General features: G+C 36.3%; 1 protein-coding gene across 1 annotated transcript in view; it reads right to left on the reverse strand.

Annotated features, from left to right (window-relative positions):
- The window catches only part of LOC129283446 (scavenger receptor class B member 1-like), a 50,280-nt gene extending 37,810 nt beyond the window's left edge, over positions 1–12,470 (reverse strand). The window contains exons 1-2 of the mRNA XM_064099477.1: positions 12,267–12,470; positions 3,155–3,298 (exon numbers count right to left, since the gene is read on the reverse strand). The gene's annotated coding sequence lies outside the window, so the exon portion shown is untranslated. The remainder of the gene's footprint in view (positions 1–3,154; positions 3,299–12,266) is intronic.
- Positions 12,471–12,707: the final 237 nt, after the last annotated feature.

Genomic DNA, 12,707 nt, shown 5'->3' on the forward strand with positions numbered 1-12,707 from the left:
TATGTACCACTGTTTTTGCAGTAATACTCCTCAGGGGTATCGCCTCTGGAAAACGTGTAGACAAGTCCATAATCGTCAGGAGAAATCTGTGACCCGACCTCGTTCTGGGTAAGGGTCCAACACAATCAAGAACTCTAGTAAAAGGTTCATCAAATGCAGGAATGGGTATCAAGGGAACAGGCTTGATAGAAGGCTGTGCCTTACCAATAATCTGACATATATGACATGTCTTACAGAAATGCACCACATCCGTGTGCATCTTATGCTAATAGAAATGCCTCATAATTCTATCTTCTGTCTTCCGAATACCTACATGACCTGCCATAAGTAACTCATGAGCCATTTTCAGAATCTCTGTGCGGTAACAGGGAGGAACTACTACCTGGTGAATTATACACCAATCTTCATCAGCTGGTCTCCGGGGAGGTCTCCACTTCCTCATCAAAATGTCATCTTTGACATAAAAGCACTCAGGAACCTTATCAGCCTCAGCCTCAGCCTCAGAGCATGCTTTCTGTGACAAGCTTTTCAATTCTGGGTCTGCCTGTTGGGCCTGTACAAGGGAGAACTTACTAAACAAACTATCATTTGTTAGCAACAGAGCCTTCAACACTATCCCCATTCAAATCCTTGAAAAAGATTTCAGCTAACCAGACATCAGTACTCTCCTCTACATCAGCAGAATCCGCATCATCTTTTTCAGCTCTACAAGTCTGAGACCTAGTAACAACACAATCCGGGAAAACCCCTAGAAAATATTCCTGCAACAATTCGGTTTCAGCTACCTCAACCGGCTTCTCCGAAACCACTGGAGATGCAACAACTCTATCTCCAGCCAAGTCGTTACTTAACAAGAAATCAACACCTTCCATGGGTAATTCTGGAATGACACCAACAGTCACAGGACCACTAACTAGGTCACACTTTAAGTCGACCTTATGCACAGGAACCGACATGAAATTTGGGCCAATACCTTGAATTAAGACTTTGGCATTCTCTGAACTCTCCGGAGGAAGAGCCAAACCCCCTGGTACCATCAGGGACTGTGCAGCACCTGTATCCCTAAGGATCACCACTGACTTACCAGCAGCACCAGTCGAAAAAGGGGATACTTCACCATCATACAAAAAGTTTCTAAAGCATTCATCAACCTGCTTGACTTTATCAGCAAATACCAGAGAAACACTCTCAACATCTCGGATGGGATCTGATGGGACAAACTCCATCGAGGGAACACTTGTTTGCTTGACAGAACCCATGTCTTTCTTAACTTTGGTTGACATTCCAACCAATTTCCAACATGATTATTTCAACTGTCCCGATTTATGACAATGAGTACAAATTTTGGAACTACGATTCTCAGACCTTTTGGTTGATTCTGTGCCCTCACTAGCCTGATTCTTGTTGGTGTCTTTGTCCTTGCTAGCATATTTTCCCTCACCAGGTTTATTGTGGGATTCAAATGACCTTTACCTTTCTTCTTCCAATAATTCTTGAAAGGAGGCCTATCTCCACTACCTTTATGTGTGACCCACTAGCGTACCTACGGGGGGGGGGCAGAGGGGGCAGTCTGCCCCCCCCCCCTGACGAGCTACAACCCATGCAAAGGACGTATCCCTGCCCCTCCCCCCCCCCCCCCACTGACGAACTTTAAGACCTTTATTGCCCCCCCCCCCCCCCCCTGACGAGCTTGAAGACCTTTTTTTTTTTTTTTTTTTTTTTGCTTGTCAAATTTGTTTCTGGTACGAAATCCTTCATTTGTGATTGAAGACCTTTTTTTTTTTTTGCTTGTCAAATTTGTTTCTGGTACGAAATCCTTCATTTGTGATTGAAGACCTTTTTTTTTTTTTTTTTTTTTTTTTTGCTTGTCAAATTGGTTTCTGGTACGAAATCCTTCATTTGTGATTGAAGACCTCTTTTTTTTTTTTTTGCTTGTCAATTTTTTTGGCAACCGGTTTTGCCCCCCCTGTGAAAAATCCCAGGTACGCCACTGGTGTGACCTCAAATTCATCAGCTACTATGGCTGCTTTACTGACTTCAGTAACTCTATGGTAATCTAAGTGAGATTTAATGCCAAAAGGAAAACTCTTTTTGAATTATTCTAGGAGGACAACTTCCCTAAGGTGAACAAAATCTTTGTCAACTTTCAGTGATCTATACCACTTATCGAACATCATCTCTTGTTCCCTTGCAAATTCAACATAAGTCTGGCCTGATTGTCTTTGCATGTTCCTAAATTTATGCCTGTATGCTTCTGGTACCAACTCATATGCATTGAGAATTGTTTCTTTTACTATAGCATAGTCAAATGATTGCATTTCAGAGAGCGAAGAATGGACTTTTGCAGCCTTTCCAACAAAAACACTTTGGAGGAGAAGAGTCCAGTTTTCCTCAGGCCAATTCAGTCTCTTGGCCACTTTTTCAAATGACACAAAATATGTATCAACTCCCTCTTCGTCAAATTTTGGCACAAGGCGAATGTTCTTCGCCACATCAAAGCCTTGGGTAGATTTATCTTTAGCGGAGTAAGTATTTGCATGAACTAACTCCATTTCTTTCAATTTTAACTGGTACTCTAATATCATTCTCTCCTTTTCAATGTTTATTTTCTCCTTTTCAAGGTTGATTTTCTCTTTTTCCAGTTCAATGTTTGCCAGTTGAATCTGAGCATCATCTGAAATGATGACAGAAGTTTCAGACTCATCTGTAAGCTTCATGTGACTAGCTAACAAGTCAATTATCTCTGCCTTCTTTAAACCTGGGGCTAGAGATACACCAAAATGATCACAAACTGTTATCAAATCATCTTTTTTCAGTGACTTCAAATGCTCATCTGACATTTCTGTCATTGCAAGGAATTCTTCAACATCAAATGTAGCCATGGTGGAATATACAGAAGCAAGTAATAACACAGTACAGTATATTCTAAAACTTTCCAAAAATTTATAAAATGTTTTCAATTCAAATTGGCTTTTGTTTCGAAATGGCTTCGTCTCAAATTGGCTTTCGTTTCCCGGACAAGCCCCATGAATTATTTGTTACGATACTGCAACAAAAAACAATGAAAATTTAGTTTTAAATTTGATTTCCTTTTTTTATTACAGGAAATGTAACAATCATAAACTAACAAAACATGAATAAATATCTATCTTACATCTCTTAAAGTGTCAGATGTGCATTCCAAAGTTATGATAGTCCAGATAAAATCCAAGTTGGTTGGCGAAGATTCCGTAAATCAAAGTTCACAATGATGGCGATGATGAAATTGTTGTTGAAGCACGATGAATAACAAGAGTCACTGTAACGAGTTGAAATATATGTGAAGAAAAGCGTTCATCACAGGTTGATGATCTCGATGAGAACTGAGAATTCCTCTATCAAAGTAACTGCAAGCAGTTCATTGATGACGTGCAAATAATTCCACAGAAGATAAATGTTATATTCCAGTTGGAAATAAGCTATGCTCTGACATAGAGTCTTTGAAGTCCTTGAAGAAACTGCCAGCTTATATATAAATTATTCACTATTCTGGAAGCTTCTAGTATTGTCTACAAAAAGAACATTCTGCCCATTTCTAGAGCAGTCTTATTTTAGAACATTCTTGGATGACCTCAGTGAAATTAACAATGTAAGCAACATAGCTAATCCTATTGTCCTTTTCCACTACCGCTAGTAATCTCTATTGTGTTGCAGTCTATTATTTAGCAGTCTGTATTGTCTCTATTTGGACATTCCAGAAATAACAAAGATTATTCAAAGATTACTCATGTCTAACAAAGCTTTATTGTGACATTCTGGAATATTCTTAATCATTCTATGCTATGAATATCCTTAAAGAGAAAATAACTAAATAAATGAATGTAATCTGATTCAATAACTCCCATTCTCCGATCTCTCCATTGGCTACCAGTTGATAAAAGAATTATATTCAAAATTTTGTTACTAGTTCATCACTCTGTCTACCCTGTTTCCCCCTTATACCTGTGCAACTCAATTTCTCGATATTGCCCGACACGAAGTCTTCGTTCTTCATCAGATACATTGTTGCTTCAGATACCAAGAACCAGACACACATGGGGGGATAGGGCTTTCTCTGTCATGGGTCCAAAACTCTGGAACGAACTCCCGCTACGAATTCGACAGTTGTCTTCTACAGAATCATTCAAATCCCAACTAAAAACCTATCTATTCCCCTGAAATGATTAATTTAATAATTTAATTTGCCTTGTCCAGGAGATATTTTATTTTATTATTCTTTCTTTTTCTCTTTCCTTTTTTTTTCCTAAGCGCCATGAGCACCTTAATGTGGACCTGTGCGCTATACAAATAACCACTATTATTATTATTATTATTAATCGCTCCTACAATTCTTCTTATATATAACATATGCAAGTTCCAGTCTAAATTTTCGTTCCAGAGCATTACTAAGTCAGAAAGCCATATAGTCCAAACCTTGTTTTTTCATATATACAATATTTTTTGATGGTTTCTTGTCAATTCAAGGGTGCTGATTACGAATCTGAATGATGCCACTCGTGCAACCTTGAGCATTTTCCGCAAATTGGCAAAATCCAATATGGCCGCCAAAATATGCAAATTACCTATGAAAATCATAAAATTGCCCACACATTGGTTATAGAATATATGTATTTGTGCTGCAAGAGTGAAATACTCTCTGAAAAAAAAACGATTTTTGACAACAAATTTTTTTTCTAGATATTCAAAATGGCCGCCATACACCCCTGTATTTTATATTATGTACAATATGAATGGGGAAAACTAAATATCACAAAAGTGAGCACTAAATGCAAGTAATTGTGATTTTTAGTGAAATAATGGATAAAAACATGATTGCTAACGAAATGTATCATTTTTTATGTCATGTATGTAATGAATGATGCATTTTAATGTTCAAAAGCCACAAAATGCCCTGACAGTATTATGTACAATGTTAATGGGGATAAAAGAAAATCACAAGAGTGATTACTAAAATGCATGTTACTAATATTAAGATAAGCGAGTGGAATACTTGCTAAAAACATAATTTTTAACGATATATATGCAATTTATGTGATAAATGCTGTATTTTTACATTCAAAATGGCCGCCAGAGACCCATTATACATTATGTACAATGCGATTGGAGAAATTAATTTTCACAAGAGCATGAAGAGTAAGAACTATAAATGTATGTAATTGTGATCTGAAAACATGTTTTCTAGCGAAACATATCATTTCTTTTGTTATGCATGAGATAAATGGTGTATTATGAAATTCAAAATGGCCCCTATAGGCCCTAACAGTATTATCTACAATGTAAATGGGGACATGTAATTTTGTAAGAATTTGGATTTACTTGACTGTGAAATCCATAAAATCCTGTTATATGATGAAACATTATTTGAAAACATGATTTTTAAATGAAATATAGCATTTCTCCTGCCATGTAAGTGATAAATACTGTATTTTGACATTTAAAATAGCTGATACAAGCCCTAACTAATGCGTATAGGGAATCTACTTTTTACAAGAGTGAGTATCATAAAATGCATGTAACTGTGATGTATGAGTAAAAAATTTGTCTAAAACATGATTTCTAAATAAATACTTCACATATTGGTCATGGAGGTAATAAATGCTGTACTTTGAAATTAAAAAATGGCTACCATAGGTCCTAAAAGAATTATGTACATTGTAATTTGGGACATATAATTTTGACAGAATTTAGCTTTGCTTGACTATAAGTATTGCATATAATTGTGATGTAAGAGTGAAATATTGTCTATAATCATGGTTCCTGACGAGGTATATCTTATCTTGTGCATTTAAGATGATAAATGCTGCATTCTGAAATGGAAAATGGCCGCCATGGGCCCTTATTGTATTATATACATTTTGAATGAGGACAGATAATTTTCACAAAAAGGCATATAGCGGCCATTTCAAATTTTGAAATATAACATTTATCACCTAAATTTTAGATGATATGATATATTGCGTTAGTAGTCATATTTTCAGACAATGTTTCGCTCATACAACACCATTTAGTCAAGCAAAGCCAAAATCTGTTAAGATAATTTGTCCCCATTCACATTGTACATAATACTGCTGGGGCATTTAGCGGCCATTTTGACTTTCAAAATAGAATATTTATCACCTACCTGGCAAATGAAATGATATATCTGGTTAAAAATTATGCTTTCAGACAATATTTCACTCTTACATCACAATTATATGCAATACTTATAGTCAAGCAAAGCCAAATTCTGTCAAAATTATATGTCCCAAATTACAATGTACATAATTCTTTTAGGACCTATGGTAGCCATTTTGAATTTCATAGTACAGCATTTATTACCTCCATGACCAATATTTGAGGTATTTATTTAGAAATCATGTTTAAGACAAAATTTTTACTCATACATCACAGTTACATGCATTTTATGATACTCACTCTTGTAAAAAGTAGATTCCCTATACGCATTAGTTAGGGCTTGTATCAGCTATTTTGAATGTCAAAATACAGTATTTATCACTTACATGGCAGGAGAAATGCTATATTTCATTTAAAAATCATGTTTTCAAATAACTCATAGATTACAATTAAGTGCATTTATGGTGCTCAATCGTTGGACAATTTATTTCCTAGTTCGCATTGTATATAATACAATCAATGTCTTTGGCGGCCATGATTTTGAAAGTCAAAATACAGTATTAAACACAAACTTTTACCTGAATGATATATTTCGTTAAAAATATATTTTTAGACAGTATCCCATTTATTCATCACAAATAAATGCATTTCAGTGCTCACTCTTGTGATTTCTTTGGTCCTCTTTATCATTGTACATAGTACGGTTAGGACCTTTGGTGGCCATTTTGAATATCAAAATACAGCATATATCACATACATGGCATATGAAAATAATCTATTTTGTTAGCAGTTATGTTTTTAGTCAGTATTCCACTCGTTTTTCTTAATATTATGCATTTTAGTGCTCACTCTTGCGAATTTTGTTGGCCCCTTTGCCATAAAAAATGATACTAATTTGGCCAGTGGCAGCTATTTTGAATATTAAATACAACAATTTTCCCATACATGACATAATAAATGATATATCATGTTAGCATTGATGATTTTCATATATTACTTCGTCCATAGATAACAATTACTTGCAGTTTAGTGATAACTTTTGTGAAAAATTAATTTTCCCTATTCATATTGTACATAATACCTGAATGATATATAATGATATATACAGTGGTCTGTGGCGGCCATTTTGAATATCAAGAAATAAATATGTTGTCAAAATGTTAGTTTTTTTTCAGAGAGTATTTCACTCCTGCAACACAATTACATGCATTTTATAGTCAATTTGCTGGCAATTTTATGATTTTCATGGGTAATATGCATATTTTGGCGGCCATATTGGATTTTGCCAATTTGCGGAAAATGCTCAACTTTATACGAGTGCCATCATTCAGATTCGTAATCAGCTCCCTCGAATTGACAAGAAACCATAAAAAAATATTGTATATATGAAAAACCAAGGTTATGCCTCTTCTATCCTTGACTAATAGAAATTCATATTTTTCCCCGTTCCGGAGGCTTATTATAATCACTCGGGTCGCGTTCGCGTTCGAAATCACTCGGGTCGCGTTCGAAATCACTCGGGTTTTGGATTTTTGGCGATTTTTTTTTTATTTCGATGCGATTTTTTTTCTAACGGTGTCTTCAATGGGACAAACACGCTGGGCAAATAAAATGAAATTGAAATTCTAGTTTCGTTTTCAGCCAGCAAATGCCTTAGATAAAATGCATCATCTTAAAGGCGCAAGTGCAATTAAAATGCAATAGAAGTCGCAAGCACGCGCGATGATTCGGAACATGTTATTAAAATGCTGTGGGGAGGTAACGTTTTCAAATCAATTTATTACTATCTTCAGAAATTAACTTTTGATAACCAAGAACAAATATAAAAGAAGCGGGGTCCGCTATCACCACGAGGTTGAAGAGAAGTGTCTATCATCATAAAGGAGGTAAGAGAGTAGTGCAGTGATGTCCGTCGATAATACGACCTTTAAAATTTCACGGCGGCGTCCGCTATCACCACGAGGTTGAAGAGAAGATATCTATCCTCGTAAACATCGTCAGAGATAATACTGCGTCTTTCTCCCTGATTAATGCGACCTCTAAATAGCTAGCACCTCAAAAAAATCTTATGTATATATGTTCTGAACGATCACGCACTGTTACTAGATCTACGCCGATATTTTATATCCGATTTTTCCTTCAAGGGGCATAATCGAAGATTGGCAGGTGATCGCGCCGATTGTGGTAAAATCGGGTAAAATCGGGAGCCGATTTTAAAATCGGTTAATTAGAACAGGTACAATTACGATTTTAAAATTTAAAATTAATTTTAAATCGATTTCCAAAATCAATTTCAAAATCGATCTAAGATCAATTTTAGATCAGTTTTAGTATTAGTTTTTAAAAGCCCATTCACATTTTTACTGATGCTGACGAAAAGTTAGTTTGGTTGTCAGAGCGTTATTTATCCTGCGTCTAAATAACTATGTCCGATCGAAGGACCGTTTTAATTTCGGAAAGGTAGGAGAGACAGAGAGAGAGACTGATCCCGGTTCAGCTCAACGTATACGTTTGGCACGCGAGCACAAAGAAGATCAATTAAGCACATCACCTAATGCAATGTTTCGAGAATTTAGGTAGGGAATTTTTTAGGTCTCCAGTTACTCTCCAGTTACTTAAAACATGATATGGCCATTTTATCTATAAAATATGACAAATTTTATGAGAAATGGACAATAGTTAAGAGCAGAATTTTAAAACGCCTATCGGAAAGATCGTCCTCAAAGCTCATTACGTATTAGACAGCTGGCAGCCGTCTGTTTCGAGTTTTTTAACATTTTTATTTCTCCCCGTACACAGACGGCTCGCTATGGTGCAACCATCATGACGGGGTTAACAATGCAAAATCCCCCAGACGGCGCTCATCGATTTTTGTCTTTATTTCATAAAAATATATGGAAAGAACTGTATCAAATAAATATTATTATTCCGTTTTGTCCTAAAATGCACCAAAAAAAGAGAAAATAAACTTAAAAGGGGAAAAACAGTAACTAATTGCTTCGGCTGTCGCGCAACTTCACTTTCCCGTTTTATTGGAACTTAATGCATAAACATATGGCCATTGAGTCCCTGTACAGATCGAGCTAGAACTTCGGTCTCTGTATTGGTGAGTGGAGCTAATGGAGTTCAGCGGAACAACGAACATTACAGACTGGAGACCGAAGCTTTTGGTCTAATTACGTATATATGCATTAAACCACGGATGGCTGGCTATGCATACCGCTGAATAAAATACTTTCGGACGAGCTGCAGACTGACTGGCACTGTAACGTGGGATCTAACTCGGCTGGACTCACGTTACCTTGCTCCATGCTACCGATGCACGCCGTGTCCGACCGTGGCCGGGTCCCGCCTTGGGGCCATTGCATGCAGGCATACATGTCCGTACATGGGAATGACGATGTTATATCGATGTGGCAGATATGGCAAGTTCCGACTCGGAGTCCTCGTATAAAAACAGTAGAAGTCTGGATGTATTCTAGGATAGTTGAGCCACATGGCTGATTTGCTTGTTTGTTATGTTAAGCAGCAGGCTTAAAACGAAACTAGAATTTGAATTTCATTTTATTTTCCCAGCGTGTTTGTCCCATTGAAGACACCGTTAGAAAAAAAAATCGCATCGAAATAAAAAAAAAATCGCCAAAAATCCAAAACCCGAGTGATTTCGAACGCGAACGCGACCCGAGTGATTATAACAAGCCGTTCCGGATACCCCAAGTTAATTTTGTGGTTTCTCGTTCACTGGAACGAGTACATGTACTCAGCACTGTACATTGGCAAATTACCATTGACCATGTTAACTGCGTTCAACGATAGCCAAAGCTCCGCACGGCGGTTCGGAGGCCGCTGATTTAATTGGATCATCATCGCGCAGAAACGTCAAGTTTTATGCATATTTATGCTACTAACGCTCCGAAACATAGAATTTATGCCGTTCCAGAGCACTGCATTTTTAGAAATCGTTGGTATTAGAGCAGTTCCGGAGACCCCCATTTTAAGACCAAAGTTAATTTTAGAGCCCCCGATTTTCGTTTTTAATGCGGCACATAGGATATCATTTATAATTCGAGTATCCTCCCCCCCCCCCCCCCGGGGAGGGAAATCTACGCTCTCAACAAAAAAGTCAGTCAAAATTACTAGTTAGTTGGGTCAGCTGGGTGCAACTGTTATTCCAGTCAAATTTGCACATAGGTATCATTTTATAATTCGAGTATCCCCCCCCCCCTGGGGGAGAGAGATCTACGCTCTCAACAAAAAATCAGTCAAACTAACTCGTTAATTGGGTCAGCTGGATGCAATTGTTGTTGTAGTCCAATTTGCATATAGATATCATTTTATATTTCGAGTATCCCCCGGGGGAGGGAAATCTACACTCTCAACAACAAAAAAATCAGTCAAACTGACTCGTTAATTGGGTCAGCTTGGTGCAACGGTAATTCTAGACAAATTTGACTATTTTCTAGTCGTATCTTATTAGATATTTCTGACTAGAATATACGTCAGAAATATGACTAGACATACCATTTTCACCCAGCTAACTAACTGATCTAGTAAATTTGACTGATTTATTCTAAGAGTGTAAAATGAGTCGAGATGCCCTTCGGGGAGTTGTCCTGCAGGGGGATTTGTCCTCCGGAGGAGTTATCAGGTAGGAGTTGTCCTAGAAACGTCTCACACGCATGTTGATGAGTGTTGATGAATGTTGATGAGTTTCTCTAAATCGTCATCTCTTGACACATGATAATCTGTTTGAATACTACTTGGCAAAATTAAAGCTGGTTATGGAGAACAGTTTAAAGGAGAATGAAACCCTTGAAACTAGCTGAATCCATATCAAAGAGAAAAATCAAAGAAACATATTGTTGAAAGTTTGAGGAAGATTGAATGAATAATAAGAAAGTTATGAGCATTTGAATATTGAGATCACTAGTGCCATGTAGATCCTCCCATCGGCAATGCGACCAAGATATGTGATATCACACACGTACAACTCCCTCATTACTTTAGTACTTATTTCACTTATATTCTCCCTTTTATAGAGTCTATCACAAGGTTAGGTGTTTTCTTTATGAGATGACAAGTACAGAGGTTTTACAACATTATATCATTGATGAATCGTTTGTCATATGATTAGAATGAGCAAAAAGAGATGTTTTGGGGTATATTTTCAGTGTCCGAATGGGAGAGTTGTACGTGTGTGACATCACAGATCTTGGTCGCATTGCCAATGGGAGGATCTCCATAGCATTAGTGATCTCGACATTCAAATGCTCATAACTCTTTTATTGCTAGTCCTATTTTACTCAAAGTTTTGTTGATCTTATTCTTTGATTTTTCTGCTTTCACAAAAGCTAACTTGCTCCAAGAGTTTCATTCTCCTTTAAGCTCAAGTCAACCTTAGAAACGTGTTGATTTGAGTCAATAGGGAAAAATCATACAAGAATAACGCTGAAAATATCGTTAAAATCGGATGTAAAGTAAGAAAGTTATGGCATTTTAAAGTATGTGATAAAATACATATAAATAGTGAGTGGGTGACGTCATCAGTACCCTCATTTGCATACCGAAAAGGATGTGCGTATAACTGTTTTGTGAAATAAGGCAAAACTGAAAAAATATATATATTTTACATCCGAATTTGATGAAATTTTCATTATTATGCTTGTTGGAGTTTTCTTTTTTATTCAAATCAACTTTTGTTGGGATGGACTTGTTCTTTAAGCATTCAATCGAAATCAGAATTTGTTGTTTTCATTCTTGAATGGCGTTGCAACTCCGGGCTGAAAAATTATGACATGACATACCATTTTTATTTCCCCTTGGTTCACATGAATTTCTGAATAACAATCATTGTACTATGGGTGATAATAGCAGAAAGTTTGAACATAGCATACATTTGAACACATAGCATTGATATTCAAAGTAATTGACAAAATAATTTCATTTCGTGGACATACATTTTCAGAAGATTTTGTCTTCGACAATCCAAAAGAAGCAATAAACCGTACACAGTTTCTTTTTTTTTTAAATTCAGATATTATTAACTGGATCAAGTGAAAATCATATATAAAATGACGCGATAACAAAAAAAAAACAATCAATGCATTACTTACAAGATTTGAGAGTATACAAGCTATGCAATGCCCATACTGGTTTTTAGAGAAATTGTAGTCCCATGTCGGTCTATACAAAATAACATTCTATGACGATCATTCAAAGCAGAATAGTTTCTATATTGATGAATATTGAAGCGTGATTTAGTTTCTTGCAATTATCGGTGTACGGCAAGAACAAAATGATGATGTCATCAATATTCTATAACACAGTCTAAGTTTGTTTCATTTAGCCTTATAATGCTGTCACTAATTAGTAAACTTCTGTAATTATCTAACATGTCTAAAAGGGCAAACAAACCAAAGTCCTATAACATCAAATCGTGTTCACCTTGTGTTACTGATAGGATTAAAACAAAATCAAACACAAGTACACCTTAAAGCACTCGTGGAAAAGACGCTATAAAAATATTAATTGTCAGTATTTGACGATCTCCCAAA

This window comes from Lytechinus pictus, chromosome 5, assembly GCF_037042905.1.
Source record: "Lytechinus pictus isolate F3 Inbred chromosome 5, Lp3.0, whole genome shotgun sequence".
Classification (NCBI taxonomy): Eukaryota; Metazoa; Echinodermata; class Echinoidea; order Temnopleuroida; family Toxopneustidae; genus Lytechinus; species Lytechinus pictus.